We start from the raw sequence: 10448 nt of genomic DNA, 5'->3' as shown, positions 1-10448 counted from the left end.
CATACAGAAAATGCAGCACCACATCACATAAGACTGGGCCATCACTTCCGGGGCAGGAAGGCGGGTCTTCCGTTGCTGCAGCGGAGGCGGTCTTTTCCGGTGCAGTTGGGCGGTCTCTTCCGGCCCTGAAACAGTGGCGGTTTCTTTGGAGATCGATGGGCCGCCTTTTTCTGGGCGGGTCATTCCTTCTAACTAATCACAGCGCTCACTGGGCAGTACTGACACAAAGAGTCTCCCAGTACCGCCTCTATGCACGTCAATCACTTTAAAACAAGCTTTCAGATTACCTCCCATCGGCCTCGCACATTGAAGTTGGGTAGAGTCGGAAGGAAAGTAGAGGGAATCGGGCGTTTGAGGACTTCTGTCGAGAGACGGGAGGTAAGGCCCATGTTCGGGAACCTCTCGCCCGACTCCGGAGTGTTGGTATTTAGGACGCTGCTGTCGAAAAATACCACACCGTTGCCTCTGAAGTAACAGCCACCAGACTATTACAGTGCCTGCAAAGTTGCACACCCTTTGAAGTAAATGCCACTGGATGTACACTGGCAAACCTTTGCCGAGTAGCACTGCCATGTAGCGTCAGTAGCCAGTGTAATACTTTCAAGACTATCACTCCGTTCTGCAGTGCAGTACTGCCGTTAGAGTACCACACCCCCAGCAGAGCAGCACTTTACCCTAGTATACTAGGAAATAATATTTTACAATGGTGAATTGGTACATATGGCTTTTATTTTTTTTTATTTAAATCGTATTTTTTGGTCCATATTTTGCAAAGTAAGTCTTGAGAAATGATTGCGTTCTGAATGAGAATGTGGCCAGTTGAATAATTATGTCTCAAGCATTGTGGAAGTGGGCTCATTGTGTGGCTTTCGTGAATTTTTATGCATTGTATGTGTATTGTATGTTTTTATTTAAGCTGTGGCGCGGTTTGTATTTTAGCGATTTAAAACCAATTTTGTACTTTATGGTAACACTGTTGCTAGAGTATTTTCACACCTTCAAAGTATCCAGCCCACTTCTGTTTGATAGAAAGCATATTCACCAAATAAGCACCCCTGTAAAGTTTCAGGGCCCACATATTAAAACTGATACACAAGTGATGCTACCCCATATGAACATTGCTCCTTTAGTATCAGTATCTATCTCATTGTAACAATGTTTCAATTCTTAGTCGCTGCTCAATAGTAACTCTGTCACTCGAGTATCATTGATCTACCTAATATGACTTCCATAGAGCAGTGTTTCCCAAACTGAGGGTTGTGGCTCACTGTCTGGTCACAAACTGATGTTTGGTTGGTTAATCACAGACAGAGGTCTGATGTCAGGCTGCTTTATTCTTATAAGGTTTGGATTGATGTTTACTTTTCTTTCTCTGACTGCAAAGTGAGTGAAGTTTTTAAAATTAAGTATGTGGCAAAGTTAAGATGTTGTTTTTTGTAATGGACAACAAAATGTAAATACGCGTATATGAACGGTATGCATCCAGCAGTTAGGAAAGCAAAAATTATGCACCCTTTTGTAATTCTGAAGCATGGTGAAAACAGAGATTCTAATAGGTTCAAAACAAATCAATACGCTTGGTGATGCACAAATGATAGATATTTTCAAAAAACTGATTTCCAGGTATTATTGGTTGTGTGCTGTATAGTTTTATCATTAAAACTGTAGACCTGATAAAAAGTAGAGGCCATTTCATTGGAAATTATACTCTCTGTAAATGACAATGCACTACCACATGATACTTTAGTTACATTAAAAAACTGCCTGTCTCATATCCTTTTAAGGTAGGTGGGTCATGGGTTTGTTGTTTTAAAAAGAGGGTTATAGTTCTAAAATGTTTGGGAACCACTGCCATAGAGGGTCAATCCACCCATATTAATAATCCCCCTAGAAATAAACCCACCACGCAGATGGCCTTTGTTCCAAGAATAACCCTGACCACCTACAGTAATTCCCACTTGATGCAGAATATGAACACTTTCAAAGAGTGATATTTCTCCGAATAGTACTGCAACCTGAGTATCCGTTTTGCCACAGTAACACTGTCCCACTTTATCAGCGCCCGTTGAGTAATTATGCTCATTTATATCACTTATCCCTGCAACCCTTTCTGCACCTAGAGTGGAGTACAGAAAGACTGCCCAGAGTATCACTGTCTGCTAAGTAGCACTGCTGATAGAGTAGCCATATCCACAAAACCAAAATATCAGCTGTTTTGCAGGGGATTGTTACTTCCAAAGTGGACAGTTTATTTCATTGTAACTGTGTGTCTGGTGTAGCAATAATTCATAGAATTGAATTGGACCCTTGGTGTCACTTCCAACGAAAACTACAGCTGTAAAACACCTCTCCTACGCAATGTTAGTACTCCAGAGCAACACCAACAAAAGTGTCACCAACCTAACAAGTGGGCATGCGGTTGTGATCAACACAACCAATTCTCATTATCAACATGCAGAGCATCAGTGAACCTAAATCATCTGTCTCATTCTTGCAGGTAACACTTGCTGTAGAAAAGTAAAACACCTATGCAGAAGAGTACTGTGCCTTCACCTCCCAAATAATTTGGCCCACCACAGCGTAGCAATAATTGACTAGATTGACAGTATCTCTTGCAGGGTTAGAGTGCCCTGGAGTATGTGTACTAAGTGGTATTAGCATATAGGAGTACTGAACTGGTACACAATTCATACCTGCACCTCAGTATGTATTCAAGCAGAGCCGCCTGTTGTGGTCGAGCGCACAAGGACTCTGACGTGTTGTAATTTATCTGTGGGCTTTTAACCACGCCCATAACTATCACTTCTTTGTGGGCCTGCCTTTCAAAAATCCTTTATCATTGGTAAAATCTTGTTTGTCCCTCCATGGGGCAGTTTTGTTAGCGCCTTGGCCTTCTACCCTGTTACATGGATTATTGCACAATTGCCCATACTTTGACTACGAGCAAACTTCTTTTTGGGTCTCTCATTGTGCTCAAGTTCATGTTGGCCGTCGCGCTTTGAATTGGCTCGCTTAAGTCAACTGTTTTGCTTTTCATTCTCAAGTTATGTGGCAAGAAAAGTCCAGTTAGGAACTTACAATGCTAATAACTCTAACTTGAGCAAACGCGAGACCCATTGCATTGCAAATGCTTGTTTTATTATTGGTGTACCTCAACTGAGCACTTGCAGAGGCTCAGTAGCCCAACAGGCTATATTAACACTCCTCTCAGAATAACACTAACACATGCATGTCAACCAGCCTTGCTGGTTTGAAATCTGCCAAAGGTTCTCAGACTCGCAGTAGCGCTGCAGTGTTTCAGTACTTCCAGACTGCCCAATATTGTTCCTCCCAACACGAACACCACCAGTTCCTAAAATAACAATATCCAGGGGTAATAACTCTTACCTTGTCCACTTCTTCAGGGCAAACCTGCCCATAAAGTGACAAAACTAAAGTGTAGTTGTCCTAGGACAAATTATATCTCTGCCTAGGTAGTATTATCCCAAAAGTAACAGCACCCCTTACAGATAGCTTTTACCCTCAAATTGCCTGTGCTTCCTGTAGAGAAAGTTTCACCCACTAAGCTTGGGTACCTCCTATCCATACACAGCGTTTTTACCTCCATAACAATTCTAAATGGTACAAATGTCAATTTTTTGCTAAACACATCAATAAAGTAACCATCCTTTTGGATGACCACTAACGCTGCCTTAGAATACAGGACCTTTAAGGAATAGTGTCTGGCCACCAGAATATCAACTAACCTGTCAGAGTAACACTGTCTCAGTACCCCCCGTCTATCAATTTTTCAGAGTCGCTTTGTTTTCTTTAGTGTATCAGTTTTTTGTGCAGAGAAATATTTCGCCTACAAATTTGGACTCTGCAAGATAGTACTATTCCTTCCAGAGAAACACTGCAGCTGTTTCCTTCTAGCATATCACTCATCCCTGCTGAGGAACACTAGGACCCATGTTGTATTACCCACGCCCACAGAGCATTGTTACTCAGTAGTTTAACATTATTTTCAAGCTAACACCAAACTGCAAAGTAACTTTACCTGGTGCTGTATTATGTCCTGGATCTGTAAATAAGCAGTATCTGCACGGAGTACCAGCACTGTCTGCACAGGAGTGCTACCATCAGAGTAGCACTGCATTTGGAGCAGCACCTTCGGCATCAGAGAAACACTGACTTGAATACCACTGACCGCAAAGGAGAGGAAAACTACCCACCCCAAAGTATTGTCCCTCTATGAACACCTCTGATTTCCCTCTCATTCTTCACTCCTTACCAGCAAAACCAAAAGGTTAGTAATTCTTCAGATTACCAATACTTAACCTCTGTAGTATAATCTAGTGTCACCCATAGGCAGTGCTTTAAATGGGCTTGTACTGAGTACCAGCACTTTACTTTTTTATTTTTTATTTTATTATTTAGAGAGGAAGAGTACCTCCACTTCTCAAGAAAAACGTAATACTTTTATTTGAGGGTACTGGCACTTCTCAGAAAGAAGCAGGTACTCTGGTACAGAGTACCTTCACTTCTATTTTTACACTGCAAGCACGGTCCATAGGCTCTCTTTCCCCTCTCATGCCTAGTAACAGTACCCAGGCTACTCTTGTGCCAATCAGGTCAAAGTTTTCAACCTCGAAAGTGTTGCTGTAACATAATGTAATCCCCTCTGTCAGTACTATAACTCATGCTAAGTAATTGCTACAACCCTAATAGTCTATATAGTATGTACACAAGCCCATCTTAGGTTATTATTGTGCAGTACAACCTGTTCTGGGGTATTATTACCAAACCCACCTGTAAGTCGCCTGTCACTGACCCATGAGGAACCCTCCTTCCCCTGCATACACCACTACCACCTGAAAGGTATTCCTTGCACATAATATGGATATATTCATCCCTTTCACGCCTTACTAGTTGGACAGGGGCTCTCAAGTTTTTAAGTGTCTTCCAGTTTTAATTCATGAACCATATGAATATGAGGTTAACTCGGATGGTGGGCGGGCATTGACAGTTATTCTGGTTTCTGGATGTTTGATGTGTGTATGCCCTAGGCTATCGCTGCCATGTTGATGTGTGGCACAATGGTTAGAGTGGCAGGCCCTGATGCAGAGATCTGGCCTGGGACCAGGGTTCAATTCCTGCCTCGGCGGGTCTTGGGCTCAATTCCCTTGGACCAGGTAAGTTTCGCCCCAGTGTCTAATCTAATTAATGGGTCCCACTCTGTAACTCTGGGCAATAGCTTAATTAATCTCCACAATGTCCCTGACAGCACTTAGATGCCTGGCTTCACCCTGGGGCTGCCCAGGAGTGGGCGCCTCACAGGGCAAAGCCAGGAGGGGTTCCACAGCGGTATTCGTACATCGCCTTGAGACCCTAACGGGTGAGTAGTGCGCTATACAAGTGCGAAGTTTACGTTTGCTATGTTATTTGTGAAAGGGTTGTGGAAATTGTTTAAATTGCTGAAGTTCAGATGCACCTATGTTATGAGATACCAATTTCTGCTGGTTACTTGAATCTTATTTGATGATATGTAAGTTTCAACTGTCGAAAGAATCTACGTGTAAGTATTTTAAAAGCAGCCTAAGCAAAGGAAACAGTGTGGGCACTCATACCAGGCGCTCGTCAATGCAGTCTCTACGTTCAATAACGGGGTCAAAATTGTGTGTGATGGTGAACTGTCACTTGAAAGTTGGGTGAAAGTGCATTTTTTTGTGCTATAACTTATGCATGTAGAGGTTTGTGGGAACTTTAGAATCCCCCCCCCCCAACCCATCGCCAAATCCAATTAGTTTTGTCTGTTTTGTGGGGGGTTTTCTGCATTTTTAATCTCTTGCCCCACCTGCCGGAGTAAAGGAAATATTTGCTTTTGTTGAAAGGGTGCCATGAGTAAGAGCAGATGAGCCATATTCATCCAAATTCTCACTCTAAAAACTCTCACGTCTTAACAGTTCCACGTTTACGGAGATTGTCACAACAGAAGAGGCCTAGGTGACCTCACCATATATGATGTACGTCCGCTTCCTTCCCCTCACGTTGGCACGGATTCCACAAGTAGACATAAAACCGTTGTCCTTCACATCGGGGTGAAAGGAGGGAGGTATGATACTTAATCCAACTGTTGATCTTGACAACTTTTTTTAATTGAAGTGGCAACTTTCCCAACAATAAAGTTGTGCAAAAACCATAACAAAACAAAGCCAACATTGACAAAGCCAAAAGGCTGGCAGCCGTTGCCCGACATATTGGCTTTGCCGGTGCTTGTTTCTGTGCTGCTGCTTGATGCTCACTGGCACAGATGGTGGCGCACTCTTGAGACTCAGAGGTGTTGTAGGACTCTATGGGCTTCTGTTGCTAGACATGCCTGTTTAAAGCCGATTAGAATTGTATTTGTAGAGCCCTAAGTCTTGTTGAATCATTACTTAATAATATTGGCAAAATGTTTTAGAACGACTAAAGTATCTGGTGCAGACCTGGGTAGTTCACGGTGCTATGTACTGCAACTGCTATTTTATAGAACATTTCTGGTTGCAGTGTTATGCTATATAAAGAATACAGGGTATTTTCCGTTATGATTGTTGGTGAACGGCTTTTTTAAAGTACAAGAGTACAGACTTAAAACCGCACCCATTCTAGAATCGAAGTGGTTCTGTTGTCCCTGCACTTCGTTTGATGCCACCCCTGTTCCAACCCACCCCCTCCGGTTTCAGCAGATGTCTCAAATTCCGGTTGTATATGCCTTTCCACTGCAAATCTACTGCCATCCATGTTGATTAGTGCCCATTTCTGGCACAGCATTCGCAAAAAACTCAAACCAGTGCGGTGGGTCCTAGGCTAATACCACGGCCAGCCGTCCCTCCGAGCTAGTCCAGTACTCCTACCTCTTCTTCCGGCCCCTGTCGTTCTCCACTACACATACCGTTTCGCCTGCACATAGCTTACTGTGCAGTCCTGCTATGACCCCCAACTTGCTGGTTCAGGCTTGGAATTGTACCGCTTACAAGTCTTCACACATCCCTGCCATTCAATGCCCCTGTGCATCATGGCCGTGGCCTGCACCGCTGTTTTGTGGAGTTCGCTGCTACTTCATACTTGGTCAGTTAAGAGTCCAGAACCGGCTTTAGCTGTGATAGCGCTCTGGGCGAAATCAAATTACTGCCCTGTCTTATCTCCTCCATCGTCTCTCCTGTATCCTTCTGCGTGTATACTAACCTCTTCTAAGTGGTGTGTGTAAGTAAAGTTACTGTTACACATGTTAATAATGCTTCTGACGTGCTGCACCTTTTCCACATAAACGTGTTCTGCTCCTAGTATGCCCACTATATCGGCATTAGGACAGTCGTCACACAAGGAAGCTACACCTCTCACCTGCCCGTCCAACAGTGGATGGTGGGGTTTGTTTTAATGGCAGTGCAGTTGGTGGGTGAGTAATGAAAAATCTGCCACCGACCTAATCCGCCTACTCCTTCTGCTCGTGATTTTAGTGGGAGGTAGGGTGCTTCAGTGCTCAGTGGTCTGGTCAGGTCCCCTCACCCTCACCTCAATCACCCATTGAAATGCTGAGTTGGAGGCAAGACAGCAAGTGCGGGAAGAGGCTACGGTGCGATGGTGAAGTAAGGAAGGCGGGGATAGGTACACAGGGACATTAAGAGGAGGAGACATTTGTGCAGCGCCTGGAGAGAAAGAACAGGCTCTGGAGGAGTGTAATAAAAACCAAGTAACTAAAGTAGTTTTCAGGGCAAGCCCAGTGCTTCCCTCTGAAACTAGGCGGCCTGGGACTGGGCCCAGCTCGCCCATGCCTCTCCTGCATCCATGTTACAGAAGGCATGTACGGCCATACAACGCGTCTCTTCACCGACAGCACTTTCTGCAGTTTTGTGATTCACAAAGTAACTTGGTGGGTTGTACTCCAGCTGCAGAGGTGGGTATTTAATTTAGAGGCTGGGCCACAGGTGTTGAAGAACAATAGAAGGCCAAATTATGTTTCATGGCTGGCTGAATTATACAACAAATGATGGGCAAATCACGCTGTATATTAGATAACTAAAGGCGAACAGCGCTGCACTTTATGTGGTAGTATTATTTAGTTATTTTGCAATTTTAACACAAATTAATACAAAAGAGAATCCAGGACTGTACTCAGATTTATTAAGAGACAAAATGCTGCACGCGCAACAGACTTTATTGCAACCGCTAAAGAGCCACAATTAATGAGTTTGTTTTGCAAGGAAACACAATTGGGACACGAGGGCGGTATGAGGAGCTTTGTGCACATGGACAGATGGTGTGTAGAACTTTGGGCACATGGAGTATGATCAGGGCCAGTGGTATCATGCGGCAGGTCACAACCAAATTATGAGGCAAGAAAAGGCACATTATGTTGCATAATGCAGCACATTTTCTGATTGTATTACTTAATTTTTAGGGTCGAGCGCACGCAAGTGTTCTGCCCTGTTGTAATTTCTCTGTGGGCTTTTAACCACGCCCATGTCATGCCCATCACTTTCGTTGGTTCGTGGGCTTGCCTTTCAGAATTCACTTGATTTTATTAGTGAAGGGTATGCATACGTCATGCCTTTTCCGGTGTTTTGCCCTCCTTGAGCGCACTGGTAAAGTCTTGAAAACATACAAGTCTCTGTTTTCTGGATAGTTTCTGGACTACTTTTTTTCTTTGTATTTTCTACGCAGTGCGATTTTGCTGGGCAATAATCGTGCGCTTTGTGTGACATCGACCCTGTTACATGGATAATTGCACTTTTACCGGTACGTTTGACTCTGAGCGAACATCTGTTTCCTCGATGTTTACTGTTTGTGACCTGTGAGTATTGGTACAATAGCTCGTTATTCCCCCAACCACCCCTCAGTAAATGTGAACACAAATGTTTACTTTGGATGGCCCGTGACTTCCACACGATTGCTTTTATATGGAACTGTTTTACTTTTTATTTTCAATTTATGTGGCAAGAAAAATCTGGTTACGAATTTACAACGCTAAAAGCTCTATCTCGAGCAAATATGAGACCCATTGCATTCCAATTGGTTGTTTAACTTGTTAACACTGTCTGAGCATAGGTTTCATATCATTAGTAATAGTTTAACACCCAAACATAGCAATAAGCAACAGGAAGGTGAACAGTGAACCTTTGCAAAAGGCCTTCCACTGCATGGGACACGTGTTGCCGCGATTTTAGGTTTACTCTTAAACCATATGAGCTAGAAACATTTTTTTTTTTTTTTTAAATCTAATTATTATGCAGCAGGTGATGGATTATGTGGCAAGTGCTGTAGATCCATAACTAAACGAAAAACACCTGGGCTGCACAATCGCTTAATTCCAGTGGCCCTGAGCCTGATCATTCCCACAGCAGAAGCTGGTAGAGAGTATTATTACACAGGGCCTTCCTGTTGTAGGCAGGTTATATATATATATATATATATATATATATATATTTATTATTATTATGCCACATCAGAATTACAGAGGCACTTGTACTAAAGCACATAGAGCCCTGGAATCTAGGCCCCAACCTACAACTCAATTTACTGTACATAATTACCATTGAGATGCTGAAAGCTGCTTTCCTTTTCCATTTTTGTTTCAAAGTACAGAAGCCCAGCCAAACAAATACTGTCAATGTAAACTTCGGACAGTTGGAAGAAGGCACTTCTCTATTGGATGTTATGGGTGTTAAAAAACTGAAAAAACCTGCCCAGCTATAGATGAGTGGGCAAATCTAAAGGGAGGCTGTGCATTTAACATTAAATGTACCTCTGGAGTCCACCAAAGTTGTTGTTACAAATCAGCAGAATCGTATTGAAACCACCCACAAAGTGGATTCAATGAGACAACTTTTTAGGGTCAAGCCTGCGTGACATGCGAGACACTTTAGTAGTTAGAAAAGGGCTCGGAGCCCCCGTCCATGTCACGTCAGTGTCTTTCATTGGTTCGTGGGCTTGCCTGTTAAGATCTGCTTGCTTTCATTAGTGGAAGGCATGCATATGTCATGCCTTTTCCGGTGGCTAGCCCTCCTCGAGCAGAACTGAAAACATGCAAGGCTAACTGTTTTCCGTCCGGTTTGTGGACTACTTTTTATCTTTTTTCGCAGCGCGATCTCGCTTGGCACAAGTCGAGAGTTTTCCATGACATCGACCCGGTTACATAGTTAGTTGCACTTTTGCCGGTTACGTACAGGGAGTGCAGAATTATTAGGCAAATGAGTATTTTGACCACATCATCCTCTTTATGCATGTTGTCTTACTCCAAGCTGTATAGGCTCGAAAGCCTACTACCAATTAAGCATACTAGGTGATGTGCATCTCTGTAATGAGAAGGGGTGTGGTCTAATGACATCAACACCCTATATCAGGTGTGCATAATTATTAGGCAACTTCCTTTCCTTTGGCAAAATGGGTCAAAAGAAGGACTTGACAGGCTCAGAAAAGTCAAAAATAGT

General features: G+C 43.2%; 1 protein-coding gene across 5 annotated transcripts in view; it reads left to right on the top strand.

Moving 5' to 3' along the window:
- The first annotated feature begins 255 nt into the window (after positions 1-255).
- The window catches only part of RALGPS2 (Ral GEF with PH domain and SH3 binding motif 2), an 812647-nt gene continuing 802454 nt past the window's right edge, over positions 256-10448 (top strand). For all 5 annotated transcript variants that reach the window (XM_069231548.1, XM_069231547.1, XM_069231545.1 and 2 more), the window contains exon 1: positions 256-378. The gene's annotated coding sequence lies outside the window, so the exon portion shown is untranslated. The remainder of the gene's footprint in view (positions 379-10448) is intronic.

The sequence above is a fragment of the Pleurodeles waltl genome, chromosome 4_2, assembly GCF_031143425.1.
Source record: "Pleurodeles waltl isolate 20211129_DDA chromosome 4_2, aPleWal1.hap1.20221129, whole genome shotgun sequence".
NCBI lineage: Eukaryota > Metazoa > Chordata > Amphibia > Caudata > Salamandridae > Pleurodeles > Pleurodeles waltl.
This window is presented reverse-complemented; position numbering and strand designations above follow the sequence as displayed.